Source organism: Myiozetetes cayanensis, unplaced genomic scaffold (genome assembly GCF_022539395.1).
Source record: "Myiozetetes cayanensis isolate MyiCay16 unplaced genomic scaffold, myiCay2020 scf2-11, whole genome shotgun sequence".
Lineage (NCBI taxonomy): Eukaryota > Metazoa > Chordata > Aves > Passeriformes > Tyrannidae > Myiozetetes > Myiozetetes cayanensis.
In genome coordinates, this window is record NW_026087411.1 from 11,555,175 (window position 1) to 11,570,839 (window position 15,665).

Here is a 15,665-nt window from a genome sequence, read left to right on the forward strand (position 1 = left end):
TTTGATATGTAACAGAGAACTGGGCATGTCAGACAAGCAACTGAGCAGATGTGGCACTTAAGTGTGTCAACTTTGCCCTGGACAATCTTAAAGGAAAAGCAAACAACACTAATCCAGACTCTTCCATCATCCTGATTACGATCCTTGGTGATTATTTTACTCCAAATTTTTGTCTGTGTCATGTGATTTTCCCCCTCTCTGTCCTCCTCAAACTTCAGCTGTGGGAGTTTTCCCAACCCAAAGTGCCACTGACAGGAAAGCAAGAGCAAAACTGCTGCTCTGGATCATGTGAGTTGTCACAGAGACCTTGTCTTGGACCCTGACATTGCTCTATGTATTTTCCTGTCAATCTAGAGAGGCAACATGTTTTTAAGCTACAACATTTGCATATGATCACAAAAGTCTGAAGGGAGTGCATTCTCCATCTCGTGACCGCGCATGCTCCTGCTCCTACTTTTATCAAGCAAATACCTGCTTATCCAAATTACATCTCAAAGATTTGTGTGGAAGGCAGCCTAAATTTGCACTAAATGTGCAGTTTAAACAAACTATATAATTTCCAGCACCAGTCCATCAGGTTATACTGCAGTTTCTGCTTAACTGATTTGCAGCCCAACTTGTCTCTTGTAAGTTGGTTTCGACAGCAGAATGGATGGCAAACTGATACAGGAACGCACAGTCACAAATACACTGAGCATTCACTGCCTGTACACAGTGAATCAGTATGTGATTCACCCACTTTCATAAAACAGTTGTGACCTTTCATCTGACTACTTCCTCAAACACAATACAGAGAAATATATATAGCATACAGAAACCAGGAACCAGCAAACTGAGGGAATAATAATAGCACATCTCATGATGTTTTTTGCTATTGTGCTAATCAATCCTTACTACATGCTCTATCAAACATTTCTGTCATCTCTTGCTGTCCTTAGACTAATTAACCAGATCCACTAAAGCACAGGTTGCTCTTTGTTATGAAATGACCAAAGGCAAAGAATATGCAGTGGCCTTGCAAAGGGATAATTTTTTGAAAAATATTATAAAAAAGAGAAACAACATCATATGAATAGTATACCAATCTGCAGATAATCTTGTTCTGTATTAAAAAAGTGACAATTATTTGTACAACTTTCCTTTCTGCCCCTTGCAGTGTAAAGCTGATAACAAGCAACCCTGAGCACAAACGTTGAATTTTATCAACAAACACAACTTATACTGAGAATTAGACAAGGTAAAGTTAACATGCTAAACGGATCTTTTTGCCACAACATGTGAATAACTGCAGGCATAAAATTAGACAGGACCAAAATCCTCTCAGGAACCTACCAGAAATATCTCACCATATTAGGCATTTTGAAATAATTCATTAAATACCACAGAAAAAACCCTTCTTGGTCTCTAGAAACACAAGGTGATACACACCAAGAGGAAAATGTATTTTAAATGTTACGCAAAGCTTTGGCAGAAAGATTAAAGTGGTGCCATTATAATGCAAACCCCAAACCACAGAGCTAAGACAGAAGAGAAAGATTAGAGCCCCACTGGATTCTACCTGGGCATCAGACATGTAAAAGAAATATATGATAAATCTGAGAAGAAAAGGCTAAATATATTTTCAAGGGATCCCGTCCTGCAAACACTTTGCAAACAGTGAAAAATGGTGCATTCTTCTCACAGTATATAAGACTTTGTAATGAGGTGGTTTCCTGGAATGTCATGGAGCTTGCTGCTTGTGCTATGAGTGTCTGGGAGAGACAGTGGAGTCCACAGTGTGTAGGAAAATCTCCAGGGAGTGGACGAACTGTGAAAAAGGCTGACCACTAATCAGGTGAAGTCACCACAGGGATGCTTCACAGTTTTTCTAACCAGGTAGCTAGAAGCTTGTGCCCAACACTTCCACACATTAGACAACACAGTGGGTCAAAATGAGTCAGCCAACGAACCATCAGTTGATATTAGATTTGTATTATAAAAAATCATGTAAACCCCATAAGGAATTGAGTTTCATTACCCTTGGCACCGTACCAATAAGTAACAAAGAGTTCTCATCCCAAACAACACACCATCTCAACTGCTGACAAGATGCCACAGGAGGATGAAACACAGGAACAAGATGGAGATGGATAAGCATAAAAATAGCTTGAAGAAAAGCAGAAGTCCAGAAGTTCCCTTTTTCTTAACCGTTGATTTATATCATTTGGCAGCGTGGCAAAAATGCAGATGACTTAAAGCTACTGTATTCACCCTTGAAGAGAAATTTGCCTTTGCCTCATTTGGAACTCTGTTTACACTGCTTTATAAACAAAAGATTAGCACAATTCAAGCAGCTCAGATGTTCAAAAGATGATGCAAATTCTGAAAGTCCAGGAATGTTTGGCAGTTAATGGAATGCTGCAACAGGCAGACACCCACAGGTATAAGATGCAATGTGGTGAAATACTCAGGTTTGCAGTAAAGCTTAACTACACCATCAAACACAGCTGTACCAGTCACATGCTGGGGATTTCCCAGCTGCAGACTCCCAAAGCACACGATTTTCAAACAATTCAGTCACTATGTAATCAGCAACCATGTGACAATTTTATTTTCTCTTTCAAAACATCCAAACAAGTCTGGATTCAAAAAGACTGTGTGGCTCAGCCACTGTGACTCTTTCTTAGTACTTTTTCCGCTTTTATTGTGTCAAACATAACACTGCTACTACGGTAGGGCTGTAGTGGTTTATCACAGAAAATGATTCTGTGCTCTTTGTTCAGGAAGGAAATTAGTGTTCTTATGTACTCACGAGACCCTCAAGACTTCCTCAGCAACGTGATCCGGAGAAATCATATCAAGACCACAGGTTAAATGTGTGACACCACTTGGGCATCATTAAATTCTTAATCTCTATCAAGGTAAGAATTAGGAAAATAAAAGCCTGTACTTAAAATTCTTTGTATGTCCTAATTCTGCTTGGTTATTGCTTCTCTCCTGTTCTCAGTTATAAACCAGACTGAAAGCTCATAAAAGAAGAGATGCAATTGAATTTTATCAACTGTCCTTTCCTCTGGTCATTGCTATGAGTGGTCTATTCTCAGACAGGAAAATATACCAAAAGAAATTATTATTTACTTCTGGTTTTCCCCTCTCTAGTTTGAGCTAATTGGCATGTTTAAGCAGGAATACTACTAAAATAATTATTAATAAAATAATTTTTAAAAGGTTTAATTGCAACATGTGTGTATTAAGGAAACAGTTTTTGCTAGGCGTGCAGGAGGCAGAAGAACCTACATTGACAATTATATTTCAGGAAGGAAAGAGGAAGTCAGAGGAGAGAACTCTGCTAAGAGCCCTGCCCTTGGAAGGCATTTGACTTAAAATGCTGAAGCAAGGAGGTATGTCCAAGTCATATTTTTAATCACCCCTGAACAGCTATTGTTTCAGAATGCTGGCCAAATTTGAATGCTCACTGCAAAATATGCACTGTGCCCTACTCCTAGGAGCAGCCTTTAACACCACTTACAAATCAGCTGGATGCTATAGATCCCTCAACAGTCTTTATATCATCCCATTTAATTTACTACAAGCTGTTCTAAAAGAAGAAAAACATACACTAGTTTGAAACAAAAAGCTGACACATCCTCCAGATATGCAGGAGTCTGAGTCATAGAGGCAGAACATACAAAACTAAGAAGAAGGTCTGCTGGATAAGATCATAGAAAAATTAAATTACTTTTGGCTTCTGCTGGTAAAATCACAGATTCTATACTCATGGCATACCACTGCGGAAGGCATGCTGCTGAAAATTTTCCATAGAGAACATACATAATGTGATGAAATACATTTGAAATCTCCCTTTTGCAGCATCACTTCTGGAACAGATGATATTATCCTCGGAGTAAGTATGTTTAGATGGATAACAGACATACAAGAGCATGACTCAGAAAGACTTCTTTAACTTCTTTTTATGAAAATACATTTCCCATGATAATCTTACCTCTTAGAAAAACTTTTAAAAGTGGACAGTGCAAGTGCTAATCTCTTACTGATTTGGAGACAAGCTGGAGTAGGCAGGAGGATGTTAAAGTAGCAACACCTGAGGAAATTGGTAAGAAAGCAAATCCAGTACATACTCAGTCTCTGACAAAATTGAATTACCATGGGAGACAAAGCATGAGATTTTTTGGTCCTTTATGTACTGAAATTGGAAGAGGTAATAAGCCAGAGAACATGAAAATATCCCGAATGCAAGAGAATGATGCCATTATTAGTGAATTCTGTGCAAGGATTTACCTGATTTAAAAACCCAACAAACCACACCAAGAAGGCATAATGAGCAGATAAGATGAGGGAGACACTGTTGCATAAAGCCACGAGCATGATACATGTGCTACAGTTGTCACTAACCTGCAAGTTCAAAATCCTAGCTGAGTAATTAAAATGATTGAAATTAATTTGGAAAGTCAGAAGTGAGAAGCTTTCTTCAAGAAGAAATATTAGGAAGGTCACAAATTTGTAATTCTGCAGTCAATGAAAGGATAATTTTGGCCAAAAACACTGTCTTCTTTCACTATTCAAGTGCAAATAGAAGTTCATAATAAAAAGGTACTATATAATAATAAATATAAACTGTAATAATCCATACAACTTAAAAGATACAAAGGGAGAAACACTGATAAAATAAGCTAGCATCATCAGTGGAAAGTCCACAGCTGACAGCACCAATGTAACGTGAAGAATTTAATAAACCCCCAAACTTATCAAGACCACAATATCCTCAGCAGTTATAGAAACTCTTTGCCAGATGGAAATGATAAAACTTTTAATAGTTATGCAGAACAGACAGACATTTTTAGAAATATTTTGATTCCATATTTGGACAGCTGTTCTTATGTCACGTGATGATGCTGACTATTTTCCAGTCCCTTGGTAAGCATGCAGGATGTTATACAACATGCACTAAAAATCAACATTTTAAAATCAGCCAATTCATTTGCCTCACAACTAAGACTGAGAAGACCTGAGAGCCAATCGTGTTTATTTTAATAAATTAGGGCATTCCAGGGAAATCCCATTTGACTGGAAAAGTGTTACTGTTGTGCCAATAATAACAAAGGCCAGAAGGATGACTAAGAGAGCTAATGGACAGTTAGTCTGACCTTGCTTCCAGGTAATAAAGTTGTTATAAATTTAATAAATAATTAAAGTGATGGAGTATAATTACTATAAAACCAGTGAACCCAGTTTTGTGGCAAACAGATTAGTAAATAATGTTATTGCATTGTTTGATGAGACAGACATTTGGATGATGAAATTAATTGTATATTTGCAATATATTTGTGGAGAGCAGTGGACTTAATAGTGTATGACATTCTCATTAAGAAAACTATCATAATAATATCAATAAAATCTATTAAATGAACTGAAAACTGAAAGATCTAACAAAGTAATAATGAATGGAGACTTGCAACAAACTTTAGGGCTTTCATGATATGAAAATAAATATATACATCCATGATAAGATTTGTGAGGTCAATAAAACTGTGAGGATGAAAACTAAAGATAGTAATAATAATTTGAATCACCTAATAAACTCAGCCAGTTCTAATTAAACATGTCTTAATACAGCCAACTGCATGGGGATTCGAACGAAAAGCTCCACGACCAGCCAAGCCCCCTCCCTGGAAAACACATGGTCTGAAAGGTACCAAGAATTACAGGTGACAAACACCTGACATTGTAGCAAAAAAACCCCAAACACCAAAACCACACACCAAAGAGCCACTCCTAATCTGTTCCTTGTATGTATGAAAAGCAAACCCAGCTTTTTCACTAGTGAAACATGCAGTGAATCACCACACCAAGTTTCACATTTCAGAAAGAATGATTTCAAAATAGAATTAAAAAAAAAAAAAAAAAAAAAGGCAGACAAAATTATTTGACGAGGAAAATGTCTTACAGAGACATGTTTGAAGGAAAGACTCATTTGTTAACATTGTTAACTACCTTGACCTAATATAGAGAAAATACTGGTTCCTAACGGTTATTTAGTGTAAACACAAAGTTCATGTAGAAACATGGCATATTAAACAACAAGTTATTTATAGCTGAAATTACCATGGGAATTCTCGATGGCATGTTCAGCTCTTAAGGTCTTCAAGTCTGGATACCTCTTTGAGTGTTGTAGCTCAGCATGTTTTTGCCTGCTTACTACTACAGTTGAACATAAAGTACTCTATACAGAGGTCAGTGGGTAATAATGACCTTTGATACAGACAGCAAAGTAACTGTCTGACTTAGTAGGTCCTTCTAGCTTTATCCCCCAACCTGGATACTGTAAATGTATTTTTCTCTCTCTTCTGAAGAAGTGAGCTGACACCACTTCACTAAAGCCTGATCACATTGGCATTAATACGTGATTTGTCATTGATTTGCAGAGGCAAGACCTGGAGCGAACAGTTCATAACCCAACAGAAATAGTTCTAATTTTCTAATTTGAGGATTCTTACTGCCATTCACAATTTCTCCAGGAGCAACTGCTTGGCTCTGGATATGGTATAATAATGACAACAGTCAGACCTTCCGCTTTTCCACAAATAACCATGTCATAAGCTGCTGCTTCCTTGTTTTAGGTATTTACAGATATCAACAAGCCTATACAAAGCCTCTCCATGATTTGTTCATATACAGTAGTTAGTTTTCCTTTTGATATATTTTTAGATCAATTGCACTCAAACAATACTTCCTCAACCTACTGAACTTTGCTCTGGGACAGATGATCAAGGGAAATGCAAATACTGTGCTGTTTAAAGGATGGCAGCCAACATTTTCCACAGCACTTGTTGAAAGGCTAGAGTATTATGAAGGACAAAGAGTTCAGCATGACTCCAAAGTGGTGCAGCACCCATTCATGCTTACAAACTCTGCATCTGTCCTTTGAGCAGCCTCCAAAACAAGGTGAGAATTTATCAATGTGCAGGAAGGAGAAGCTTACACAACCTTTCATGTAAGATGCACATGTACAAGATAATACATGATCTTTCAGTTTTCTAACAAACTGTGCCAGTTTGAAGAAAACAAGAGCTTTAAACCTCTTAGAAAATAACTGTTTCAAAGGGAGAATTGTAATAAATAAGATGACTCATCAAGGAAAAGCTGTGCCTGTGTGCTCCTCTCCTTCTTTACTACACAGTACAATGAAGCTGTAAAACATTTGGAGAGGGAATTTTCCTACAACTAGGTTGTTGTGTGCCTTCAAGCATATTACCTTAGAATCTCAGGAATGTCAAACCTACTCTCCTCTGAATTTTCAAGTGTAGAGGATATAAGCAGCCCCAACTTCTGGTTACTGACTCCAGTACAAGAAACCTTTCTATCAGATTCTGCCATTCCCCACAGAGAGAGGTGTGGGTGGCTAAGTACAGCCCTACCTGCAAGATTATTCATGGTCTAAAAATCTTGATTGCTAAAGAAGCACAGTGGACAAAAGTCACGGAAAAATGTGCAGACATGAGGACTTTTTTATTAAGTACAAACTAAATGAGTCCCAATTACAGTATTGGGCATCGTTGCATGAAGATTTCCCTTCACAGGGTGTAAAGTACACCACAAAAAATTTATAGTGGTTTTGAAAAACAATTTTCAGCTGCCTTGTGTGCTGTGAAAACTCTCCTGTTCTGATTCTGTTTTGATCCATGCAGCTAATGAATGTCTTACTGTGCAGAGCACTGGTGTAGGGAGAGAACCTGTTAGCATGTCCTAATGAATAATTCTTTATGTACAAATTTGGTTTTAAAATGGAGATTAGCTACACAACTAACAATCAGAACATTGAGGAGAAAAGTACTTGGGCCAACTGCAGTTTGCAATGATGATACCTGAGATAAGAATCCACTGTTTAACAGCATTTACACACACACACACACACACACACATACACACGTTGCTATGTATTAGTGAGAAAAAAAACACAGCAATTTCATCAGATACAGAACTACATCCCAGTACATAAAAAACCACTTTACAATGTTGAAAAAACATTGCAAATGTTAATTTGTGTGCTTTCTAAGTGGAAATTGTTGAGATATTTGACAAGATATTGAGATATTTGTTTTTCAATATAGTCTTAAACTACCAAAACATCTTGAGCAGTGAATTTTAAAAGATACTCACAAACTAAATATAGTTATAGAAGGATATACCCTAGCTAGGAGAACCCTAAAGAACAAAGATATTACTCCGAATTGTATTAGTGGTTCCAACTAATTTTCCCTATTACTCAGTACTGGGTTAAATCCCCCCATATCATTTGGGAAGTACCACATCAGATAGGAAGTCACACATCTGATTGCATCTTCCAAGAGGGAAAAGAGCGACAGAGGTCATGATAAATATAACTTTGGGCAAGTATTCTACCAGTTTCCATTTCCATCTCAAGACTGATCTAAAGGTGCTGTTCTCCACTCACAGCTACACAGTTTCTAAATGCTGATTACATGTAGAGACACCTCATGGCAGCTGAATGCCATCCCTTCTATATAACTACCCAGGCAGATCCTGAATGCCTCTGTGCACAACAAAGAAAGCCAAAGTGCACACATCAGTGCAAAACATAATCAAGTTATGTCTGCTTTGTAGGCACAAGACATTCTCACAGAACTGATTCCATTGCAACTGCTTCTCTGCAGGCAGGACTAGAGATATGTGGAGGTGGCACATTCTGCAGATGGAAATCCAAAGGAGACTACCAAAAATGCATCAGGCACTAAATAACAGTGAGAATGGAGACAAGACATAAATTGGCTTTGAGACGGAGACTGGTACACAACGTGGAATGAGATGGAAAATGATCGACACAGGGACAGGCAGGACAAGCACATAAACACTACAAGAAAAGGCATAGAAGGCTGAAAAGGGTAGAAGCATGTGGATATATTATGTGTAACTAAAGGCAGGAAGAGCTGACTCAAACTGGCAAAAACTAAAATATATATGTAACGGTAAAAGAATGGTGATACACAGCTTGTGTGCTGGTTCAGATTTTACAAGAATCTGAAGCTGAGGCTTATAGTCTGAACTTGATGGAAGGTGAAAAGCTGGTACAGGAAACATTTTTTCAGCTTTTAAACCTGTATAAGGTGAAATTCACTCCATCACAACAGAAATGCATACCTACTGTGAATGCCTCAAGCCACTACAAATTGTCTTTCAGGACCCTGCAGAGCCCTGTCCTGCATGTGGTCTGGATCTTTAAAGAAATAAATTGAAGAGGGTTATGTCCTGTAAAGCTGAAGCAACTAATTCAGAAGCAAATGTTAGGAAGTTTCTGCAGGAAAAAATGCCCATTTCTCCACTGTTACCTACTCTGACTGCCCCTTCAGAACCTTCACAAATGAATAAGGGCAGTTTTGCCACAGTTACTCACAAGGAATATGTCCTGTCCCATGTCAGCCTGCTGAAACCCAGTAACATGGCCTGCACGAGGTAGGATGACAGAAATCAAGCCTACAGACACAAACAGATAGGCTGTTCCTATCCAGCAATCTAAAATTATTTGCTGCCCTCCAGACTCATTTTTCATGTTCTCCCCTGACTCAGGCTACCTTTCATCCCCTGGATCCTAATGAATCTCTATCCACCCCTCTGTGCTGTTCATCACTACTTAGTCTTTCCCTGTCTCTCTTGTCACAGTGCCGTGCTTTAAGAAAACTGAAGAATGCGGCTTTTGTGGAAGCACTGAGTGAACACACTTTTAAGGAGAATATCCCAAATCTCATTAAAAAGAGATAAAGCCATCTGGATCCTAAGACAGTCAGTTTGAAAAAAAACCCACAAAACTATTCTGAAACCAATTTACAAAGAAAAACAGAAAGAAAAACAAGTTTCCTGCCAACAAATGTTGTAGCCCTTGCCATCTATTACCACATGAACAAAGCACTAAATGACTGACTCCAATACCATTGCCAATTATTATGACAACATACAGTATAACCATATTATGTTTACAATATAATACATGTGAGTATTCGATAGAGCCTGGCAGGACTTCAGTCACTGCCTCTTTTATGCTTTAAAAATCCATTTTTCAAACTGAGTTTGCTGTATAACCTGTTCCCTAATTACATACTTTACTGTATAGAGAACAAAAAAGGATATTGAAAGTGATTTCAGGCAAACATCTTAACATTTAGTGAGATAAACCATTCTTATTCACATGCATTGCACCACTAAGAGCCAACATAATGTCTTTATTCTATAAACATGCCCCACCTTATTCCCATTGACATCAGTGGCAAGTTTTCCAAAAGTTTCAACTTCAATTGAAACTCAAGAACAAAACGTTCAGGGCCTCAGTTTTAGAGAGATTCCTGCTTCACCTTTTATTTTACAATTTCAAATAACTATAAAGATAAACAGGATCATTTAAACATTTCCTTAATTTGTGAATGAAACTGGAGAACAAGTTTACTAAATGATTTAAAGTATATTTGCCAATATACAAATAAAGTATATGTGCCAAATAGAAGCAGGAAGTTGCCTTGGAGAATATGAACTAAAGATGTGTTCAGGCTCAACCATCAAGTTACTAAGAGACTCCACTGTCAGTCCACATGCAAAAACTCAGTCAAATTTTTGAGTGGGCTACATATTTTGCATATAAATGAGGACACAGGGCAGAGATGCTTAAACCAGTGATGTGCTTGCTAGCTGAAGTGCATCACGCCTAAGCAACAGCACACAAATGATCTCAGGCAAGCCTGAGCTCAGAATTAACATAGTTCAGAATTAACATAGCTCTTCCTCTGAGATAGGGAACTTCACTAGGTTCAAGGTATCATTACTACATTATTACAATGCACCAGGGGCAACTCTACACTGAAGAGCCAGTTCAGAGACTTCTTAGCTCAGGATCAGCTAAGAATAAATGAAATCAATTGAGGATTGAAAGTTTAGCTTTAAAAGCGGTAGTGTTACCCACAGTTTGCTTTGCTCTAGATTATCCTGGTCCCTCATTATCATGGCTGAAGTGTATTTCTAAAATAACAGATTTATGTATATTAAAAAATTCTCATTGATGACTTGATGTAAGGGGTAAAAAAATGCTTTGATAGCTGGTTTCAGGATTCTGTGGTTAATGGGTTGTTCTCAGCCTGGATGCTTGTAACAAGTAGAGTACTACACAGGTCTGTGCTGGGACCTGTTCTGTTTTACATCTATTGGTGATCTCGAGACAGCAATGAAATGTGTTCTCACCAAGTTCTCACGTGACACCAAACTGGGTAGGCCAGTCAAATATACCCAAGACCAAGGCCACCAGCCAAAGGGACCTAGATGGGCTAGAGGATTGGGCTGATACAAAATTATGAAATTCAAAAAGAACAAACAAACGTCTGGAAGTTGTGAAGGAAAAATGCCAGGCAGGTTTTTTCATACAGGCATTGAGAATACTGCATTGAGAGTACTCCACCCACTTTTGGGCCTCTCAGTATGGGAAAGATACTGATAAACCAGAGTGAGTTCGCTGAAGGCCACCAAGATTGTCAGGATGCTGGAGCAGAGGCTGGGTTGCAGACATGCTGAGGGAAGAGGGCTTGTTCAGCTTGGCTCTGGGAAGAGCTGGTGGCAGCTTTTCAACACCTGGAAGGAGGTGCTGACACCAAGGAGGGGTTCAACACCAAGAAGATGAAGCCAGGCTCTTCTCAGCACTGCATGGCCAAAGGATGAGACACAAAATGACAAATTGTAACAAGAAAGGCTGCAACTTGAAAAGAGAATAAACTTTTTCACCGGCCAAACTTTGTACCAGGTTGTCCAAAGAGGTTACAAATGCTTCAGCCTTGGCAGTATTCATGGTTACTCATGGTTACACGGGGAGCAGAGTAGGAGCAATTGCAGTGATGCTTTTTAAATGTGATGCTTGGCTTGGAAATCTTTGTGCTGGCACAGCAGACTGAGTGAAGCTGCTTTGCAAATACCTGAAGAATGTCCGAAACTTCCTAAGAGACTTCTCTGACCACTGTTGGAGGATCCATTTTCATCCTTCAATACGATTTTTACAATTTTTACAATAAGATCCGTGTATACACTTAAAGGGAATATTTTGGATATATGCCCTTGTATTTCTACAGCACTACTTAAAAAGAAAACAATTCAAACAACTCTAATATCAGGATAGAGAGAAATTGTTAGGGTAATTCCTCAAGTATCTGTCTTGGGACATATTTCATCATTTCCCTTGTGACCTTGGCAGAGAAACAAGGTCTGTGACAAGCTGTTAGTACAAAGAAAGACTGTATTCCACACCAAAGGACAGCACACAACTCTGCAATAAGAAACAGAATGAAATTACATAAAGTGCATGGTCACACACATAGGAGTAAGAATTCCTGTGACAAGCTGGAAATTACAAATGAGAAAGAAGAGGGTGTTCTAGTGCATCAGAGGATGACTATGAGCAATCACTATGATGTGGCACACATAACACTAAGATATTTTGTGTGAGATGTCAGGAAAGACAAGAGAAGTATTAATGTCAGGATACAAAGTGCTAACCAGAATGAAATATATTACATGCAAGATCCTGTCACTCACAGTCAAGAAAAATTAAATCACAATAGAGCAATTACAGAGAACTTCTGTTTGACACTAATAAAAATAAGATAAATGCTAAAGATGTAGAGAAAACAAGTCATATGAAAGAAAATTCTGATCTATTAATAAACTGACAAAATTCACTACTTTGAATATTTCCTTTACAATACCCTTTACTTGTAAATAATTACAAATTAAAATGACCAGCATTATGCACTACTTTGTTTCTCTAGACATCAGTTTTGGCAGATTTTTCTTCTACATGTCTCTTTTTTGTCTCCATCTTCTGTTCCAGGACTATGGATAGCAACAAGTTTGAAATTCATTTCAAAATGGATCCTCACAATGACAGAAAAACTTATATTTTTCCCTAAGAGTTACAGGAAATTTCAGCAGGAATATCAATTATCAAAAAGAAATAAATGGCAGTGTTTTCTTCAAGTCTGTGCAACTATGAATTTGTACTGCTGGAGTCAAGAATCTTATTGTCATTCTTCAGGCAAGATCACTAAAAATCCCATCATTTCCCCCACTAACATCACAGGCTTTGTTTTCAAGACTGGCAGTAAATGTACAGTATTCTTCACCTCAGACAATGTTAAGCATTACATGGCAGTTTGTCTGTTCAATTAATCCTCGTGGCTCTCCTTGCAAGTAGTTTAGAGACCTGCCTAAGACCATGAAAGTAAATCAACTAGGATAAGAACAGAGCAACTTCCATCTCTCAGGTTGTTGTCCATTAGACCATGCTCCTCTTCTAAGAAGGGATCCTGGCAAATTCCAGACTTTATGGGAAAGAGGTTCTATTTAAACATTTAAAACTTTAAAGCACTTACTGGAATGAAAAAAAAAAAAAAGGAAATAGAAAAGATGAGAAATCCAAGTTAATCCAAGAAATGCGATAGCAATTGATCACAGTGCAGTCTGGAAGGAAAATGTAATCAATATAGAGGGGAAGAAATCAAATCAAACAGATACTGCTTCAGTGACTGAAGCAAAGATCCTCAAATTGCAGCTAGGGGTGACTTTTTTGTTCTTATCCCTACTGTATGATGAAAACTAGAAAGCTCAAATATTTAGAAGTGTCATCTAATGACAATATATATCTTTCTTATTACTGTAGCAAAATAAAAAGTAGCAAAATAAAAGTCTGAAATTGCTCTTAGATTTTCTATTCAGTGCTTTAGAAGTGGCTTACTCACCAAACACTGCTTACTCACTGCAAGGGAGCATTTTGGTGCAGCTGTGCTCCTGGAAATTGATGCTAGCATGAAAATTTGCTCTGCTTTTAATATCTTTTTCTAGTATTGATATTTTGATGACAATTGGATATTTTTGGTGACAACTTCAATTTGTTCCAGGTAACAGGAATGTAACATTGTTAATGAAAATAATGCTAACATTTAAGAGGTTTATGTTGTTACCGACCTAGAAAGAAAGTACCACGCAGGCAAGTATCCTAAATACTAAGCAAATACTATTTTCATCTAGGAAATAAATGATCACGATTTTTTAGAATATTATTTTGTACCTAAGAAGTAACTGGAGCAAGGTCAGTAGGGTCCTATATATACCTAGAGAACAGCAATACTATTTTGCTGTGAAAATCAGAATATTTCATTAGACAATTCGAACTTGAGTTTGAGGCACTTTTTTTAGGGTTGTTTTGGTTTTTTTAAAAGAAAAGTAGGGATTTCCCACTTTGCATCTTGGAACACTGAAGTCTCATAATCAAGAGCTCAAAAGTCAAACTCCATTATCCGTATTTTACAGTATTTTATTCCATGTGTAGCTACAGTAACTGCAAACACTTTCACACAGCACAGTATTACTTAGATAAAAGCAAGAATGCAAAATGTTTTAGGGACAAGTTCAGAAGAAAAGATTGCTTTTGAATTTACTCATTCTGCTCCCTAATCCTAAAATTGTTCAGTCCCTCATAGGATTATCTCTGGGGGAAATACTTGAACACATACTTTCCTGTGTCCTATACTTGCTTTCTGGAATTAATATAGCTGGTATAATTTTTTTTAAAAGACTCATTAGGTTACATCAGCAAATTATCTGGTCCTGAAGGAGAAATGACGGTCCAATTTCTTTTCTTTTCTCCTCAGATGGGTCAATATGACATAGGTGGGTACGTGACCCCCTGCTTTTCACGCACAAGTGAGTCACGCCATGGATTAAGAACACACACACATTAATGTACATCTGATCTTTAAACCCAAAGATCAAATCAAACTCTCTTTTTTTCTTTCAGATACTATTAATTCTGAGAATATGAGACTTTTTGCCTTCCAACTTATGTTTCATTGAGTTTTAATTCTAATTTATTTTTAATATAAGGATTCCCTTATTTGAGTTTTCTTGAGTTGCATTTTTATAAAATAAGTTAACATTTTCCCTCAGAATTTAAGCTCTTCTTTCTTCCCAAGGCTTAGATGACACCATAAAATGAATACTGTTCCTTTAAAGCTGACACAGTAAGAATGAGCAGGCTGTCTTAGATAGCAGGCCATTTCATTTCTCATAAGCATGCTATCATTAGCTACCTTTAAGAGAATGAATGGTATTGATTGGTTCAAATCAAACTTGTGACCTGGTGGCAGTATTAGATGTTTGTTACAAAGCATCATCTCCTCATTAATCTTTCATTAGACAGCATGATCCGAGAAGCCAGCAGCAGTCACACCACGCTTACTCTCTCGAGTGATGCCACCACAGAGCGCTCCCTTATTGGATCACAGCAATTACTGGCCTTACAACGCAGATTCGGAAAGCCTTATCGAATTTCCTCCTGGAGATGGCAGGCTTACAAAGAGTCATGTGCTGTTTCTTGGCTGAGGACATCACCAAATTACAACAAAATGCAGTAAACTCTAGTCATTTGCAATTAATCATGTGACTCTCATTTCTGAGATGATACATCTTCATTTACAGCATATGAAGTATTTTACAGAAAGCCCAGATACGTAAAATTAAGGTGTCTTAAAAAGTTCCAGTCAAAGAACAGGTAACTGCTAAATCCCATTTCTGGCCGGGAGAAATGAAGCAGAATCTCTGGTATCTGGATTGCTGGCATCTCAGTG

The 15,665-nt window shown here is 37.6% G+C and overlaps 1 long non-coding RNA gene across 1 annotated transcript; it reads left to right on the forward strand.

The window, feature by feature from the left end:
• Nucleotides 1–2,631: 2,631 nt before the first annotated feature.
• On the forward strand, nt 2,632–15,454 carry LOC126639657 (uncharacterized). Its single transcript, XR_007628854.1, has 3 exons — nt 2,632–2,900; nt 3,296–3,380; nt 15,235–15,454. It is a non-coding gene; the product is annotated as an uncharacterized LOC126639657 (long non-coding RNA).
• The last annotated feature ends 211 nt before the right edge of the window (nt 15,455–15,665 follow it).